Source organism: Gymnoscopelus microlampas (assembly GCF_963454915.1).
Source record: "Gymnoscopelus microlampas genome assembly, chromosome: 22".
Taxonomy (NCBI): Eukaryota; Metazoa; Chordata; class Actinopteri; order Myctophiformes; family Myctophidae; genus Gymnoscopelus; species Gymnoscopelus microlampas.
Window position 1 is genome coordinate 22,202,966 of NC_139959.1, and position 18,569 is coordinate 22,221,534.

Sequence of the window (18,569 nt, forward strand, 5' to 3'; positions counted from 1 at the left end):
TGTTGTGTGCAATGCAATTGAGTTGAGGTCTGCATGAGGTGAGATTTGAACCAGCGACCCTGTGGTATCAAGGCAGATGATTAAGCCATTGGGCCAACAGACCCGAACTGATGAAAAAGGAGTTCACACACATGACACACTTTCACGCAAATTGCTCAGAAATGCTGGATTTAAATGTTTTTCAAACTGCTCAAAATTGCAGACAATCTAAGGGCGGAGCTTACTGGTCAAAGTGATAGATATGTTCCTCATTGATACAGTCATGTTTTGTGCAATGCAATTATAATGAAGTCTACCTGAGGTGGGATTCGAACCAGCAACCCTGTGGTTTCAAGGCAGATGATTAAGCTATCAAGCTATTGAACCTACACACCTGAGCTAGTGAAAAGGGAGTTCAAACACATGACACACTTTCACGCAAATTGCTCAGAAATCCTGGATTTAAATGTTTTTCAAACTGCTCAAAATTGCAGACAATCTAAGGGCAGAGCTTACTGGTCAAAGTGATACATGTGTTCCTCATGAGTCAAGGCACATGTGTAAGCAGGTTTAACGGCTGTCGGCCAAACGAGGCATGACTTTTGCCTGTTTAAAGTTTGCATTTTCAAAAAATTGCTATAGCGCCCCCCTTTGACCAATTGGAGTAAGATTGGTTTCAGTGATACTTGGAATGACCTTCTACAATATTGCAAAGTGTCAAACAAATGCGAGTCTGCATGTATGTTTTAGGGGCAGATGAATAATTGTCATAAAACTGCAATTTTCATTGGCTTATAAAAAGCTTAACGTTTTCACTTATGGAAAATCTGCTTGCTCACGTCTGTCGGCATTGGTCATTCATTGATACAGTCATGTTGTGTGCAATGCAATTGAGTTGAGGTCTGCATGAGGTGAGATTTGAACCGGCGACCCTCTGGTATCAAGGCAGATGATTAAGCCATTGGGCCAACAGACCCGAACTGATGAAAAGGGAGTTCACACACATGACACACTTTCACGCAAATTGCTCAGAAATAGTGGATTTAAATGTTTTTCAAACTGCTCAAAATTGCAGACAATCTAAGGGCGGAGTTTACTGGTTAACAATTGCACATGTATTCATTGATACAGTCATGTTGTGTGCAATGCAATTATAATGAATTCTACATGACGTGGGATTCGAACCAGGAACCCTGTGGTTTCAAGGCAGATGATTAAGCCATTGGGCCAACAGACCTGTACTAGTGAAAAGGGAGTTTACACACCTGACACACTTTCACGCAAATTGCTCAGAAATCCTTGGTTTAAATGTTTTTCAAACTGCTCAATATATTTCGGAATGGAAACTAGTGGAAAATAGTCGATCTACAAGCTCACAACGCGTTGCTATCTAAAAAGGTGTGAGATTGTAGATCGTCTATTTTCACAAGAAAATATGTCATACATAAAAAACAACTACTCTCAAAAGCATTTCGTGTTATTGTCTAAACATTGCACATGTCTGAATTAACAGGGTCATGTTTTGTACAATGCAATTTAAATGTGAACTGTAATAAGTGGGATTCGAACCAGGGACCTTTGGCACATGAGACTCACACATACTCGTGGAGCTATCCAATACACAGCCTTAGACAGTGAAAAGGGAGAATCCAACAAAACAAAACAAAAGCGCGAATGAAGTACGTCATACATTGAAAATAACTACTTTCAAGTATTAATTTCTCGTCATCTTTAACAATTGCACATGTATTCATTGATATAGTCATGTTGTGTGCAATGCAATTATAATTAAGACTACCTGAGGTGGGATTCGAACCGGCTACCCTATGGTTTCAAGGCAGATGATTAAGCGATCAAGCTATTGAACCAACACACCTGAACCTGTGAAAAAGGGCCTCAAACATGTATTTGACACAGTTTCATGCAAATTGCTCAGAAATCCTGGATTTAAATGTTTTTCAAACTGCTCAAAATTGCAGACAATCTAAGGGCAGAGCTTACTGGTCAAAGTGATACATGTGTTCCTCATGAGTCAAGGCACATGTGTAAGCAGGTTTAACGGCTGTCGGCCAAACGAGGCATGACTTTTGCCTGTTTAAAGTTTGCATTTTCAAAAAATTGCTATAGCGCCCCCCTTTGACCAATTGGAGTAAGATTGGTTTCAGTGATACTTGGAAGGACCCTCTACAATATTGCAAAGTGTCAAACAAATGTGAGTCTGCATGTATGTGTTAGGGGCAGATGAATAATTTAAAAAAAGCTGCAATTTTCATTGGCTTATAAAAGCTTAACGTTTTCACTTATGGAAAATCCGCTAAGTTACGTTTGTCGGCATTGGTCCAAAGTTCATGTGTATACAGTTTCGTACAGATTGCTCATAAATCCCAGGAGAAGTGATTTTTTTACTGCTTTTTACTGCTTTTCATAGAATTCGAAATGGTGGGAGATCTAAAGGTCAGAGGTCAAAAGTCAAACAGCGAAAGTTGTTAGGCATGAGGAGACGCATGTGTGTATCGAAGTTTCATGGCTGTAGGTCGAACAGGGCATGAGCTGTACCTGTTCAAAGTTGGCATGTTCAATTGAGTGCTACAGCGCCACCCTTTGGCCAATGGTTGTGAGTTTCGGGTTTTCGCCGTTTGGCATAGCCCTCTACCATATTGCCGAATTTCATAAGAAGTGACCAGGCGGTTAGGCCAGAACTGGCAAAAACGGCGGAAGAATAATAATAAATATAGCTGCAAGCAGCAATGAGCGGTTTCGAGAAAACTGGCAGAGTGGCAGACTGGCAGACTGGCAGACTGGCAGACTGTGACAGAGTGGCAGACTGGCAGACTGTGACAGAGTGGCAGACTGGCAGACTGGAAGACTGTGACAGAGTGGCAGACTGGCAGACTGGCAGACTGTGACAGACTGTGGCAGACTGGCAGACTGGCAGACACACAGACTGTGGCAGACTGGCAGACTGGCAGACAGACAGACAGACAGACAGACAGTGACAGAGTGGCAGACTGGCAGACTGGCAGACTGTGACAGACTGGCAGACTGGCAGACTGTGACAGAGTGGCAGACTGTGACAGAGTGGCAGACTGGCAGACTGGCAGACTGTGACAGAGTGGCAGACTGGCAGACTGTGACAGAGTGGCAGACTGGCAGACAGACAGACTGTGACAGAGTGGCAGACTGGCAGACAGACAGACAGACAGTGACAGAGTGGCAGACTGGCAGACTGTGACAGAGTGGCAGACTGGCAGACAGACAGACTGTGGCAGACTGGCAGACAGACAGACAGTGGCAGACTGGCAGACTGTGACAGAGTGGCAGACTGGCAGACTGGCAGACTGGCAGACTGTGACAGAGTGGCAGAGTGGCAGACTGGCAGACTGTGACAGAGTGGCAGACAGACAGACAGACTGTGACAGAGTGGCAGAGTGGCAGACTGGCAGACAGACAGACAGTGACAGAGTGGCAGACTGGCAGACTGGCAGACTGTGACAGAGTGGCAGACTGGCAGACTGGCAGACAGACAGACTGTGGCAGACTGGCAGACTGGCAGACAGACAGACAGACAGACAGTGACAGAGTGGCAGACTGGCAGACAGACAGACTGTGACAGAGTGGCAGACTGGCAGACTGGCAGGCAGACAGACAGACAGACAGACAGACAGACAGTGACAGAGTGGCAGACTGGCAGACTGGCAGACAGACAGACAGTGACAGAGTGGCAGACTGGCAGACAGACAGACTGTGACAGAGTGACAGAGTGGCAGACTGGCAGACAGACAGACAGTGACAGAGTGGCAGACTGGCAGACAGACAGACAGTGACAGAGTGGCAGACTGGCAGACAGACAGACAGACAGACAGACAGACAGTGACAGAGTGGCAGACTGGCAGACTGGCAGACAGACAGACAGTGACAGAGTGGCAGACTGGCAGACAGTGACAGAGTGGCAGACTGGCAGACAGACAGACAGTGACAGAGTGGCAGACTGGCAGACAGTGACAGAGTGGCAGATTGGCAGACAGACAGTGACAGAGTGAGAGAGAGGCAGACAGACAGACAGACAGACAGACAGACAGACAGGCTACCAGGAGTATGTTTGTAACAAAGTAAGAATTCCAAATAATGATCACCTCAATGCATTGTTGGGGACAGGGATCAAACCAGCGACCTATGGATTCACAGGCTGCCTCTCTTCTTATTGAACTAGAAATATAGCCTCCCTGATGGTGTCTGTTGATATCTATAGGTTTTTCAGTCCGTTATGAACCAAGCCTCTGTTTTGCTAACTACTCTAGATTACTGGTTGACAAATATTTAGCAATAAAGTTTGGTTTTGTGTTCTTGGAATGGAAAGTAGTGAAAATAGTTGATCTACAAGCTGACAATGTGTTGCTATCTGAAAAGTTGTGAGATTGTAGATTGGCTATTTTCACAAGAAAGTATGTTGTACATAAAAAAACAACTAATCTCAAAAAAGCATTTCATGTTATTGTTTAAAAGTTGCACATGTCTGAATTAACAGGGTCATGTTTTGTACAATGCAATTTAAATGTAAACTGTAATCAGTGGGATTTGAACCAGGGACCTTCGGCACATGAGGCTCACACTCTACTGGTGGAGTTATTGAATCCACAGGATCAGACAGTGAGAAAGGAGAATCTAACAAAACAAAACAAAAGGGCGAATGAAGTACGTCATGCATTAAAAATAACTACTTTCAAGTATACATTTCTCATTATTTTTAACAATTGCACATGCATTTATTGATACAGTCATGTTGTGTGCAATGCAATTATAAGTCTACATGAGGTGGGATTCGAACCGGCGACCCTGTGGTTTCAAGGCAGATGATTAAGCGATCAAGCTATTGAACCAACACACCTGAACCTGTGAAAAAGGGCCTCAAACATTTATTTGACACAGTTTCACGCAAATTGCTCAGAAATCCTTGGTTTAAAAGTTTTTCAAACTGCTCAATACATTTCGGAATGGAAACTAGTGAAAATAGTCGATCTACAAGCTCACAACGCGTTGCTATCTAAAAAGGTGTGAGATTGTAGATCAGCTATTTTCACAAGAAAGTATGTCATACATAAAAAGCAACTACTCTCAAAAGCAATTCATGGTATTGTTTAAAAATTGCACATGTCTGAATTAACAGGGTCATGTTTTGTATAATGCAATTTAAATGTAAACTGTGACAAGTGGGGTTTGAACCGTGGACCTTTGGCACATGAGACTAACACTGTATTGATCAAGCTATTCAATCCACAGCCTTGGTCAGTGAGAAGGGAGAATCCAACAAAACAAAACAAAACAAAAGAGGGAATGAAGTACATCATACATTGAAAATAACTACTCTCAATAAGCATTTCATTTAACAATTGCATGTTTATTCATTGATACAGTCATGTTGTGTGCAATGCAATTGAGTTGAGGTCTGCATGAGGTGAGATTTGAACCGGCGACCCTGTGGTATCAAGGCAGATGATTAAGCCATTGGGCCAACAGACCCGAACTGATGAAAAGGGAGTTCAAACACGTGACACACTTTCACGCAAATTGCTCAGAAATGCTGGATTTAAATGTTTTTCAAAATGCTCAAAATTGCAGACAATCTAAGGGCGGAGTTTACTGGTTAACAATTGCACATGCATTCATTGATACAGTCATGTTGTGTGCAATGCAATTATAATGAATTCTACATGACGTGGGATTCGCACCAGGAACCCTATGTTTTCAAGGCAGATGATTAAGCCATTGGGCCAACAGACCTGTACTAGTGAAAAGGGAGTTCACACACATGACACACTTTCACGCAAATTGCTCAGAAATCCTTGGTTTAAATGTTTTTCAAACTGCTCAATATATTTCGGAATGGAAACTAGTGGAAAATAGTCGATCTACAAGCTCACAACGCGTTGCTATCTAAAAAGGTGTGAGATTGTAGATCGGCTATTTTCACAAGAAAGTATGTCATACATAAAAAACAACTACTCTCAAAAGCATTTCGTGTTATTGTCTAAACATTGCACATGTCTGAATTAACAGGGTCATGTTTTGTACAATGCAATTTAAATGTGAACTGTAATAAGTGGGATTCGAACCAGGAACCTTCGGCACATAAGACTCACACTCTACTGGTGGAGCTATCTAATACAGAGCCTTAGACAGTGAAAAGGGAGAATCCAACAAAACAAAACAAAAGCGCGAATGAAGTACGTCAAACATTGAAAATAACTACTTTCAAGTATGCATTTCTCGTCATCTTTAACAATTGCACATGTATTCATTGATATAGTCATGTTGTGTGCAATGCAATTATAATGAAGTCTACCTGAGGTGGGATTCGAACCGGCTACCCTATGGTTTCAAGGCAGATGATTAAGCGATCAAGCTATTGAACCAACACACCTGAACCTGTGAAAAAGGGCCTCAAACATGTATTTGACACAGTTTCATGCAAATTGCTCAGAAATCCTGGATTTAAATGTTTTTCAAACTGCTCAAAATTGCAGACAATCTAAGGGCAGAGCTTACTGGTCAAAGTGATACATGTGTTCCTCATGAGTCAAGGCACATGTGTAAGCAGGTTTAACGGCTGTCGGCCAAACGAGGCATGGCTTTTGCCTGTTTAAAGTTTGCATTTTCAAAAAATTGCTATAGCGCCCCCCTTTGACCAATTGGAGTAAGATTGGTTTCAGTGATACTTGGAAGGACCCTCTACAATATTGCAAAGTGTCAAACAAATGTGAGTCTGCATGTATGTGTTAGGGGCAGATGAATAATTTAAAAAAAGCTGCAATTTTCATTGGCTTATAAAAGCTTAACGTTTTCACTTATGGAAAATCCGCTTGGTTACGTCTGTCGGCATTGGTCCAAAGTTCATGTGTATACAGTTTCGTACAGATTGCTCATAAATCCCAGGAGGAGTAGGCTTTTTACTGCTTTTTACTGCTTTTCATAGAATTCGAAATGGTGGGAGATCTAAAGGTCAGAGGTCAAAAGTCAAACAGTGAAAGTTGTTAGGCATGAGGAGACGCATGTGTGTATCGAAGTTTCATGGCTGTAGGTCGAACAGGGCATGAGCTGTACCTGTTCAAAGTTGGCATTTTCAATTGAGTGCTACAGCGCCACCCTTTGGCCAATGGTTGTGAGTTTCGGGTTTTCGCCGTTTGGCATAGCCCTCTACCATATTGCCGAATTTCATAAGAAGTGACCAGGCGGTTAGGCCAGAACTGGCAAAAACGGCGGAAGAATAATAATAATAGTGAAAGTGTAGAGATGTAATAGCTTTCGAAGCCTGATGGCTCTCGAAACCTAATGAAAGTGTAGAGATGTAATAGGGTTCGAAGCCTGATAGGCTCTCGAAACCTAATAATAGTGAAAGTGTAGAGATGTAATAGCTTTCGAAGCCTGATGGCTCTCGAAACCTAATTAAGTCTACCTGAGGTGGGATTCGAACCGGCTACCCTATGGTTTCAAGGCAGATGATTAAGCGATCAAGCTATTGAACCAACACACCTGAACCTGTGAAAAAGGGCCTCAAACATGTATTTGACACAGTTTCATGCAAATTGCTCAGAAATCCTGGATTTAAATGTTTTTCAAACTGCTCAAAATTGCAGACAATCTAAGGGCAGAGCTTACTGGTCAAAGTGATACATGTGTTCCTCATGAGTCAAGGCACATGTGTAAGCAGGTTTAACGGCTGTCGGCCAAACGAGGCATGACTTTTGCCTGTTTAAAGTTTGCATTTTCAAAAAATTGCTATAGCGCCCCCCTTTGACCAATTGGAGTAAGATTGGTTTCAGTGATACTTGGAAGGACCCTCTACAATATTGCAAAGTGTCAAACAAATGTGAGTCTGCATGTATGTGTTAGGGGCAGATGAATAATTTAAAAAAAGCTGCAATTTTCATTGGCTTATAAAAGCTTAACGTTTTCACTTATGGAAAATCCGCTAAGTTACGTTTGTCGGCATTGGTCCAAAGTTCATGTGTATACAGTTTCGTACAGATTGCTCATAAATCCCAGGAGGAGTAGGCTTTTTACTGCTTTTTACTGCTTTTCATAGAATTCGAAATGGTGGGAGATCTAAAGGTCAGAGGTCAAAAGTCAAACAGCGAAAGTTGTTAGGCATGAGGAGACGCATGTGTGTATCGAAGTTTCATGGCTGTAGGTCGAACAGGGCATGAGCTGTACCTGTTCAAAGTTGGCATGTTCAATTGAGTGCTACAGCGCCACCCTTTGGCCAATGGTTGTGAGTTTCGGGTTTTCGCCGTTTGGCATAGCCCTCTACCATATTGCCGAATTTCATAAGAAGTGACCAGGCGGTTAGGCCAGAACTGGCAAAACCGGCGGAAGAATAATAATAAATATAGCTGCAAGCAGCAATGAGCGGTTTCGAGAATAATGGCAGACTGGCAGACTGTGACAGAGTGGCAGACTGGCAGACTGGCAGACTTTGACAGAGTGGCAGACTGGCAGACTGTGACAGAGTGGCAGACTGGCAGACTGGCAGACTGTGACAGACTGTGGCAGACTGGCAGACTGGCAGACAGACAGACTGTGGCAGACTGGCAGACTGGCAGACAGACAGACAGTGACAGAGTGGCAGACTGGCAGACTGTGACAGACTGGCAGACTGGCAGACTGTGACAGAGTGGCAGACAGACAAACAGACAGACTGTGACAGAGTGGCAGAGTGGCAGACTGGCAGACAGACAGACAGACAGTGACAGAGTGGCAGACTGGCAGACAGACAGACTGTGGCAGACTGGCAGACTGGCAGACAGACAGACAGTGACAGAGTGGCAGACTGGCAGACAGACAGACAGTGACAGAGTGGCAGACTGGCAGACAGACAGACAGACAGACAGTGACAGAGTGGCAGACTGGCAGACAGACAGACTGTGACAGAGTGACAGAGTGGCAGACTGGCAGACTGGCAGACAGACAGACAGACAGACAGACAGTGACAGAGTGGCAGACTGGCAGACAGACAGACAGTGACAGAGTGGCAGACTGGCAGACAGACAGACAGTGACAGAGAGAGAGAGAGAGAGAGAGAGAGAGAGAGAGAGAGAGAGAGAGAGAGAGAGAGAGAGAGAGAAAAGAGAGAGAGAGGGAGAGAGAGAGAGAGGCAGTGAGAAAGAGAGGCAGTAAGAGAGAGAGCGAGAGAGAAGTGAACATGCATTAATTAACAAAGTCATGATTTTTGTTCAGTAAATTATATTTGGACCGGTTAAATTGAGGTTTGAACCAGGGACCTATAGACTTGTGGGTAGACAGTTTAAAGGATAAGGATAATTCCAGGTCCGTTCATGAAAGTCCTTGCGGTCTTGTTTCCAATGAGGGCCTGTGAGCAATTAGGGGTTAAGAGTCTAGCTCAGGGACAAATTTCATTTCATCGACGCATTTGCTGGCCTGGCCTGGAATCGTACCTGGGGCAACCAGGGCCTCTGGCTCCTTAGGTGGGCTCACTAACCACTCAGCTATGGCCACAGTACAGACTGAGCCATTGGATAGACAGAATTGGATTTCATATGTGGTAAGTTATCATACAGCATGGGTTGCTTATTATATACATACAAGCTCATAACGCGTCACATTGTAGATCGGCTGTATGTGGTTACTGTAGGTGTTGTATTAATAATTACATCTGCAAAGTAACAAGTAACTAAAGCTGTCATCTGCTGTAATTGTAGTAGAGTAGAGTAGTAAAGTAAAAGTACCTAAAAATTGTACTGTGCATGTGGCAGGTGTGATTGGTGATGAGTGAGAGGGGTGGATCCAATCCATGGGAATAGGGGGAATTCCAAATGATGATCACCTCAACGCATTGTTGGGGACAGGGATCGAACCAGCGACCTATGGATTCACAGGCTGCCTCTCTTCTCATTGAGCTAGAGATATGGCCTCCCTGATGGTGTCTGTTGATATCTATAGGTTTTTCCGTCCATTATGAACCAAGCCTCTATTTCGCTAACTACTGTAGATCACTGGTTCACAAAACATTTACCAATAAAGTTTTTTTTTTTGTCTCCTCGGACTGGAAACTAGTGAAAATAGTCGACCTACAAGCTCACAACGCGTTGCTATCTGAAAAGTTGTGAGATTGTAGATCGGCTATTTTCACAAGAAAGTATGTCATACATAAAAAACAACTACTCTCAAAAAAGCATTTCATGTTATTGTTTAAAAATTGCACATGTCTGAATTAACAGGGTCATGTTTTGTATAATGCAATATAAATGTAAACTGTAATCAGTGGGATTTGAACCAGGGACCTTCGGCACATGAGGCTCACACTCTACTGGTGGAGCTATTGAATTGACAGCATCAGATAGTGAGAAAGGAGAATCCAACAACACAAAACAAAAGGGCAAATGAATTACGTCATACATTGAAAATAACTACTTTCAAGTATGCATTTCTCGTTATCTTTAACAATTGCACATGCATTGATACAGTCATGTTGTGTGCAATGCAATTGAGTTGAGGTCTGCATGAGGTGAGATTTGAACCAGCGACCCTGTGGTATCAAGGCAGATGATTAAGCCATTGGGCCAACAGACCCGAACTGATGAAAAAGGAGTTCACACACATGACACACTTTCACGCAAATTGCTCAGAAATGCTGGATTTAAATGTTTTTCAAACTGCTCAAAATTGCAGACAATCTAAGGGCGGAGCTTACTGGTCAAAGTGATAGATATGTTCCTCATTGATACAGTCATGTTGTGTGCAATGCAATTATAATGAAGTCTACCTGAGGTGGGATTCGAACCAGCAACCCTGTGGTTTCAAGGCAGATGATTAAGCTATCAAGCTATTGAACCTACACACCTGAACCAGTGAAAAGGGAGTTCAAACACATGACACACTTTCACGCAAATTGCTCAGAAATCCTGGATTTAAATGTTTTTCAAACTGCTCAAAATTGCAGACAATCTAAGGGCAGAGCTTACTGGTCAAAGTGATACATGTGTTCCTCATGAGTCAAGGCACATGTGTAAGCAGGTTTAACGGCTGTCGGCCAAACGAGGCATGACTTTTGCCTGTTTAAAGTTTGCATTTTCAAAAAATTGCTATAGCGCCCCCCTTTGACCAATTGGAGTAAGATTGGTTTCAGTGATACTTGGAAGGACCCTCTACAATATTGCAAAGTGTCAAACAAATGTGAGTCTGCATGTATGTGTTAGGGGCAGATGAATAATTTAAAAAAAGCTGCAATTTTCATTGGCTTATAAAAGCTTAACGTTTTCACTTATGGAAAATCCGCTAAGTTACGTTTGTCGGCATTGGTCCAAAGTTCATGTGTATACAGTTTCGTACAGATTGCTCATAAATCCCAGGAGAAGTGATTTTTTTACTGCTTTTTACTGCTTTTCATAGAATTCGAAATGGTGGGAGATCTAAAGGTCAGAGGTCAAAAGTCAGAGTGTGAAAGTTGTTAGGCATGAGGAGACGCATGTGTGCATCGAAGTTTCATGGCTGTGGGTCAAACAGGGCATGAGTTGTACCTGTTCAAAGTTGGCATATTTCAATTGAGTGCTACAGCGCCACCCTTTGGCCAATGTTTGTGAGTTTCGGGTTTTCGCCGTTTGGCATAGCCCTCTACCATATTGCCGAATTTCATAAAAAGTGACCACGCGGTTAGGCCAGAACTGGCAAAACCGGCGGAAGAATAATAATAATGAAAGTGTAGAGATGTAATAGCTTTCGAAGCCTTACAGGCTCTCGAAACCTAATAATGAAAGCCAAGGAATGTAATAGGGTTCGAAGCCTTACAGGCTCTCGAAACCTAATAAATATAGCTGCAAGCAGCAATGAGCGGTTTCGAGAATAATGGCAGACTGGCAGACTGTGACAAGAGTGGCAGACTGGCAGACTGGCAGACTTTGACAGAGTGGCAGACTGGCAGACTGGCAGACTGGCAGACTGGCAGACTTTGACAGAGTGGCAGACTGGCAGACTGTGACAGAGTGGCAGACTGGCAGACTGGCAGACTGTGACAGAGTGGCAGACTGGCAGACTGGCAGACTGTGACAGACTGTGGCAGACTGGCAGACAGACAGACTGTGGCAGACTGGCAGACTGGCAGACAGACAGACAGACAGACAGTGACAGAGTGGCAGAGTGAGAGAGAGAGAGAGAGAGAGAGAGAGAGAGAGAGAGAGAGAGAGAGAGAGAGCAAAGTGCACATGTCTGAATTAACAGGGTCATGTTTTGCATAATGCAATTTAAATGTAAACTGTGACAAGTGGGGTTTGAGCCGTGGACCTTTGGCACATGAGACTAACACTGTATTGATCAAGCTATTCAATCCACAGCCTTGGTCAGTGAGAAGGGAGAATCCAACAAAACAAAACAAAACAAAAGAGGGAATGAAGTACATCATACATTGAAAACAAGTACTCTCAATAAGCGTTTCATTTAACAATTGCATGTTTATTCATTGATACAGTCATGTTGTGTGTAATGCAATTGAGTTGAGGTCTGCATGAGGTGAGATTTGAACCGGCGACGCTCTGGTATCAAGGCAGATGATTAAGCCATTGGGCCAACAGACCCGAACTGATGAAAAGGGAGTTCACACACATGACACACTTTCACGCAAATTGCTCAGAAATACTGGATTTAAATGTTTTTCAAACTGCTCAAAATTGCAGACAATGTAAGGGCGGAGTTTACTGGTTAACAATTGCACATGCATTCATTGATACAGTCATGTTGTGTGCAATGCAATTATAATGAATTCTACATGACGTGGGATTCGAACCAGGAACCCTGTGGTTTCAAGGCAGATGATTAAGCCATTGGGCCAACAGACCTGTACTAGTGAAAAGGGAGTTCACACACATGACACACTTTCACGCAAATTGCTCAGAAATCCTTGGTTTAAATGTTTTTCAAACTGCTCAATATATTTCGGAATGGAAACTAGTGGAAAATAGTCGATCTACAAGCTCACAACGCGTTGCTATCTAAAAAGGTGTGAGATTGTAGATCGGCTATTTTCACAAGAAAGTATGTCATACATAAAAAAAACTACTCTCAAAAGCATTTCGTGTTATTGTCTAAACATTGCACTTGTCTGAATTAACAGGGTCATGTTTTGTACAATGCAATTTAAATGTGAACTGTAATAAGTGGGATTCGAACCAGGGACCTTCGGCACATGAGACTCACACTCTACTGGTGGAGCTATCCAATACACAGCCTTAGACAGTGAAAAGGGAGAATCCAACAAAACAAAACAAAAGCGCGAATGAAGTACGTCATACATTGAAAAGAACTACTTTCAAGTATGCATTTCTCGTCATCTTTAACAATTGCACATGTATTCATTGGTATAGTCATGTTGTGTGCAATGCAATTATAATTAAGTCTACCTGAGGTGGGATTCGAACCGGCTACCCTATGGTTTCAAGGCAGATGATTAAGCGATCAAGCTATTGAACCAACACACCTGAACCTGTGAAAAAGGGCCTCAAACATGTATTTGACACAGTTTCATGCAAATTGCTCAGAAATCCTGGATTTAAATGTTTTTCAAACTGCTCAAAATTGCAGACAATCTAAGGGCAGAGCTTACTGGTCAAAGTGATACATGTGTTCCTCATGAGTCAAGGCACATGTGTAAGCAGGTTTAACGGCTGTCGGCCAAACGAGGCATGACTTTTGCCTGTTTAAAGTTTGCATTTTCAAAAAATTGCTATAGCGCCCCCCTTTGACCAATTGGAGTAAGATTGGTTTCAGTGATACTTGGAAGGACCCTCTACAATATTGCAAAGTGTCAAACAAATGTGAGTCTGCATGTATGTGTTAGGGGCAGATGAATAATTTAAAAAAAGCTGCAATTTTCATTGGCTTATAAAAGCTTAACGTTTTCACTTATGGAAAATCCGCTAAGTTACGTTTGTCGGCATTGGTCCAAAGTTCATGTGTATACAGTTTCGTACAGATTGCTCATAAATCCCAGGAGAAGTGATGTTTTTACTGCTTTTTACTGCTTTTCATAGAATTCGAATTGGTGGGAGATCTAAAGGTCAGAGGTCAAAAGTCAAACAGCGAAAGTTGTTAGGCATGAGGAGACGCATGTGTGTATCGAAGTTTCATGGCTGTAGGTCGAACAGGGCATGAGCTGTACCTGTTCAAAGTTGGCATGTTCAATTGAGTGCTACAGCGCCACCCTTTGGCCAATGGTTGTGAGTTTCGGGTTTTCGCCGTTTGGCATAGCCCTCTACCATATTGCCGAATTTCATAAGAAGTGACCAGGCGGTTAGGCCAGAACTGGCAAAAACGGCGGAAGAATAATAATAAATATAGCTGCAAGCAGCGATAATACGGGGCCAGTGAATAGAGAGAGAGAGAGACATGGAAACGGAATAGATTGAAGAGAGAGAGAGTGACATGGAAACAATAGATTGATGAGAGAGAGAGATGGAAACATAATGGTTTGATTGGACATCTCAACCTACTGCCATTAACAGGATTCGAACTCTCAACCTTCAGACTAATAGGCTGCAACACTACCTATAGTGCTATAGCTTTGTCCAGGCTGATATTGTCTGTTGAAGATCATAAACTCTTGCCTTCTTTCATGAACCAAGCCCCTGTTTCACTAACACTAAGATCACTCGTTCACAAGCCATTTACCAATGAAGAAATTGTACATCTCCTCAGAACCAAAACTAATGAAAGTAGCCGATCTACAAGCTCACAAACCATGAAAAGTTGTGAGATTGTAGATCAGCTATTTTCAGAATGAAGTATGTCATACGTAAAAAACATACTCTCAAATAAGCATTTCAGGTTATCTTTACCATTTGCACATGTATTCATTGATACAGTCATGTTGTTTGCAATTCAACTTAAATTAAGTCTACATCAAGTGAGGCTTGAACTGGCGACCTTGAGATTGTGAGGCATTCATTTAAGGGAGACGCCATTGGCCCAACAGACAAGTAACTGTGAAAAAGGAGATCACACAGATGATACAGTTTCACGCAAATAGCTGAAAAATCCTGGGTTTAAGTGTTTTTCAAACTGCTCAAAATTGCGGACAATCTAAGGGCGGAGCTTAATGGTCAAATCGATACGTGTGTTCCTCATGAGTCAAGGCACATGTGTAAGCAAGTTTCACGACGTTCGGCCAAACGAGGCATGACTTATGCCTGTTTAAAGTCTGCATTTTCAAAAAATTGCTATAGCGCCCCCTTTTGGCCAATTGGAGTAAGATTGGTTTCAGTGATCTACAAGCTCAGAAACATGTTGCTATCTGAAAAGTTTTGAGATTGTAGATCGGTTATTTTCACAATGAAGTTTGTCATACATTAAAAAAACATACTCTACAGTCATGTTGTTTGCAATTCAACTTAAATTAAGTCTGCATCAAGTGAGGCTTGAACTGGCGACCCTGAGATTGTGAGGCCTTCATTTAAGGGAGACGCCATTGGCCCAACAGATAAGTAACTGTGAAAAAGGAGATCACAGAGATGATACAGTTTCACGCAAATAGCTGAAAAATCCTGGGTTTAAGTGTTTTTCAAACTGCTCAAAATTGCGGACAATCTAAGGGCGGAGCTTACTGGTCAAAGAGATAGATGTGTTCCTCATGAGTCAAGGCACATGTGTAAGCAAGTTTCACGACTTTCGGCCAAACGAGGCATGACTTATGCCTGTTTAAAGTCTGCCTTTTCAAAAAATTGCTATAGCGCCCCCTTTTGGCCAATTGGAGTGAGATTGGTTTCAGTGATATTTGGAATGACCCTGTACATTTCTGCCAAGTTTCAAAGAAATGTGAGTCTGCATGTATGTTTTAGGCACAGATGAATAATTTTCATAAAACTGTAATAGTTAAAATCTATCTCCTCCTGGGATTTTTGAGCAATCTGCACGAAACATTTTACACATGAACTTTGGACCACTGCCTACAAAAATTTCCAACGGATTTTCCATAAGTGAAAAAATGCAGAAGTTAGGAGCCAATGACTGTTTTTCATATAATTCAAAATGGTGGGCGATCTAAAGGTCAGAGGTCAAAAGTCAGACCACGAAAGTTGTCGGGCATGAAGAGACGCATGTGTGTATCGAAGTTTCATGGTTGTAGGTCAAACAGGGCATGAGTTGTACCTGTTCAAAGTTGGCACTTTCAATTGAGTGCTATAGCGCCACCCTTTGACGAATGAGTGTGAGAATTATTTCTTGGTAGTTTTTCATGAGCATCTACCATATGGCCGAGTTTCGTAAAAAGCGTATGCACGGTTAAGCCAGAACTGGCAAAAACAAGTATTTTTCAAACTGCTCAAAATTGCGGAAAATCTAAGGGCGGAGCTTAATGGTCAAATCGATACGTGTGTTCCTCATGAGTCAAGGCACATGTGTAAGCAAGTTTCACGACTTTCGGCCAAACGAGGCATGACTTATGCCTGTTTAAAGTCTGCCTTTTAAAAAAATTGCTATAGCGCCCCCTTTTGGCCAATTGGAGTAAGATTGGTTTCAGTGATAATTGGAATGACCCTGTACATTTCTGCAAAGTTTCAAAGAAATGTGAGTCTGCATGTATGTTTTAGGCACAGATGAATAATTTTCATAAAACTGTAATAGTTAAAATCTATCTCCTCCTGGGATTTTTGAGCAATCTGCACGAAACGTTTCGTACTTGAACTTTGGACCACTTTCTACAAAAATTTCCAACGGATTTTCCATAAGTGAAAAAATGCAGAAGTTAGGAGCCAATGACTGTTTTTCATATAATTCAAAATGGTGGGAGATCTAAAGGTCAGAGGTCAAAAGTCAGAGTGTGAAAGTTGTTAAGCATGAGGAGACGCATATGTGTATCCAAGTTTCATGGCTGTAGGTCAAACAGGGCATGAATTGTACCTGGTCAAAGTTGGCATTTTCAATTGAGTGCTATAGCGCCACCTTTGGACGAAAGATTGTGAGAATTATTTTTTGATCGTTTTTCATGACCATCTACCATATGGCCGAGTTTCGTAAAAACCGACAGCGCGGTTCAGCCAGAACTGCGAAAAGTGGCAGAAGAAGAAGTGACAGAATAATGCGAATAACAATACGTGTCCAGAGCAGAGCTCTGGCCCCGTAATAATAATAATGAAAGTGTAGAGATGTAATAGGGTTCGAAGCCTTACAGGCTCTCGAAACCTAATAATAATGAAAGTGTAGAGATGTAATAGGGTTCGAAGCCTTACAGGCTCTCGAAACCTAACAAGCGTACAAAGTCAAGCAAGGTCTTTCCTAAGACAAGAATCCATGTCTTTTGTTCTCAGGTGGTTACATCATTGTCTCACTTTATCCAGTTTGTAACACACAGCAGCATTCGAGCAGATCTAGTTGTGAACAGTGATCGAGGAGCTGTGTCAGTGAATGCCGGGCCAACGGTGGCCTCCTTGTCGCTAACAAACAAACAGACAACAAACGGGATTCAGGAAGTCGGTTGTCTCTTAGCAAGTTTCCCATCAAAGCCGCATTTGGCGATTCCTTTGAGACAGTATTATCTCCAATATGGCATTATTAGGAGAGAGGACTGATATTGGTTGTTGTAATGCTCGTGTCTAATAGAGTTCAGATTGCTCGGCGCGTTTGTTCTCCACTCTCATAAAGGACAGAAACGGCCGTCTGCATGGCCACTGTGTTTATTTGTCTCTGTCGGTTTATTAGTTTGTGCGACGCTGCTGTGTTTGCCTCCAGCTTGCTTGACAGCTTGCATCCCGTGGGAACAGGCTGGCCTCGCTATTCCATCATCTAAAAGGCGGGCTAATGGACTGTCAATTTTCGAAGTTGTGGGCTCCACATACAGTGTACCCACACTTTTCATCTTTTGTATTATATTTAGGCTCTACCCAAATGCATCTATCAAGTATACTGTATATATGTAACTTGGTAGATGCAGACCTGAGAGTGAGAATAATTGCTGAGAATGTCAATGCATTTGTAAAAAAGAAAATGTGTACCTATTACCATAATTAACACATTAACAATCAATTCATAATTACTGATTAACCTGACTAACCAGACTAACCTGAACGTATCTTAATGCATGTACACTGGGGTGTTGTTGTTTAAACAGTAACAGTGTTATTACAGTAACTGTTATTATCTTAATCCTAATCATGTTGTAATTCTGCGTTCACACGGGAAGATCCAAAGATACAGTCTACCATTCATTTTCAATGGAAGCCAGCGACATAACGATACAAAGCAACATCCGACGTTTGTAGCTGCTAAGATACAAAGATACAGATTAAAGTTGAGCTGGGTTCAACTTCCAGATGCAAAGACACAAAACTACAAAGCTCCGATGACGCAGCGTTTGATGACGTCAACGACCGTGTTGAACAACACAGATACAAAGCGACAGAGCGACAGATATGCAGTGTATTTTTGTATCTTTGTATCTGCGTGTGAACGCAGCATAAGGGTCATGTATAGACGAATCAACAGAGTGCTCCCCTGGCACAATCAAGACTGTGGTGTCAGAATGCACACCGCAGCAGGAGTATGACACCGCTCAGTGGATTTGTCTATATACCTAGTATATACAGTACCTAGTCTTA

At 42.3% G+C, this 18,569-nt stretch overlaps 1 protein-coding gene across 2 annotated transcripts in view; it reads left to right on the forward strand.

Annotated features, from left to right (window-relative positions):
- Window positions 1–18,569, forward strand: part of ntng1a (netrin g1a) — a 161,796-nt gene that overhangs the window by 140,185 nt on the left and 3,042 nt on the right. The gene's annotated exons all lie outside the window — the stretch shown is intronic.